The sequence below is a fragment of the Salmo trutta genome, chromosome 12, assembly GCF_901001165.1.
Source record: "Salmo trutta chromosome 12, fSalTru1.1, whole genome shotgun sequence".
Lineage (NCBI taxonomy): Eukaryota > Metazoa > Chordata > Actinopteri > Salmoniformes > Salmonidae > Salmo > Salmo trutta.
Window position 1 is genome coordinate 37,245,048 of NC_042968.1, and position 1,017 is coordinate 37,246,064.

Sequence of the window (1,017 nt, forward strand, 5' to 3'; positions counted from 1 at the left end):
CTGTCAACCCAGCCCTAGGATTCCCTGTTTTTATTGTTAGAAATCAAATAGTTGATCTTTTTCTTATGTACACAACCAGCTTCCTCCTTAGCCATGACTAGGAATCTGCTGTCTGGGTGAAAAGACACATCAATTGTTATTCTTTTGTTGTTGTATTATAATTGCACTGGCTTTATGTTAATTTCTTTGCAATAAATGTTTTACTACAGATGTAGGATCTTAATTTGAGATGGTTTGCTACAGCAGGAAAATAATCCGGCAGCAACAGGAAATGGGAATTACTATGTGGATTATAATTAATAGACATTTAAGTAGGGGTTGATACATTTTTCGTAAGGGAAAATCAAGTCTGAAATTTCAAATTGGATATGATAAACTTCAGAAGACTTTTAAAACCTCAAACAAGTTTTACATTTCCTGCATATCAAATGAAGATCCTAGACCTGTATGTACTGGAGCTAGACCATGTAAACTGGAGTTAGGAAACAGACAATGTCACTCTATGTCCAACGAGACAACGAGTAAAACAGAAAATGATACTGTGATTGCTGGAGGAAATGCGTACATGTGTTTTATGTGCCTACAGTGTAAAATGTCACTTCCTTTGTGTATATATGACTACATTGCTATCCTTTTTAAACAGCCGTTTTGTATTTTTGTACTGTTCAAATGTATTAAATGTTGATCTATTGGTCAGGGTTGTTGTGTCGGTTTTTGGTATGTGGTGTCGTCTCATATCTCATATCAAGACATCTCACCCTTAGGAGGAGCCAACGGGGTTCAGACTGAGATAACACAACCCCTCCGTGACCCGGACAAGGTGCAGGTCTCCCCCTCCTAAATCTCCCACACACATCTCCAAAACCAGGAACATATGGACCCCTATAAATCTCATTAGAAGAGAAAAATGCATTCCTCTGGACGTACTTCAATATCGCCCTTGTTTCTAGAGACATCTACACCATTGGTTGGATCCCATCACCACATATAAACACCATTGGTTGGGTCCCATCACCA

At 38.5% G+C, this 1,017-nt stretch overlaps 1 protein-coding gene across 2 annotated transcripts in view; it reads left to right on the forward strand.

The window, feature by feature from the left end:
• The window catches only part of LOC115203486 (Wilms tumor protein homolog), a 20,270-nt gene extending 19,574 nt beyond the window's left edge, over window positions 1-696 (forward strand). For both annotated transcript variants that reach the window (XM_029768187.1, XM_029768188.1), the window contains exon 9: window positions 1-696. This exon is cut by the window's left edge and continues 369 nt beyond it. The gene's annotated coding sequence lies outside the window, so the exon portion shown is untranslated.
• Window positions 697-1,017: the final 321 nt, after the last annotated feature.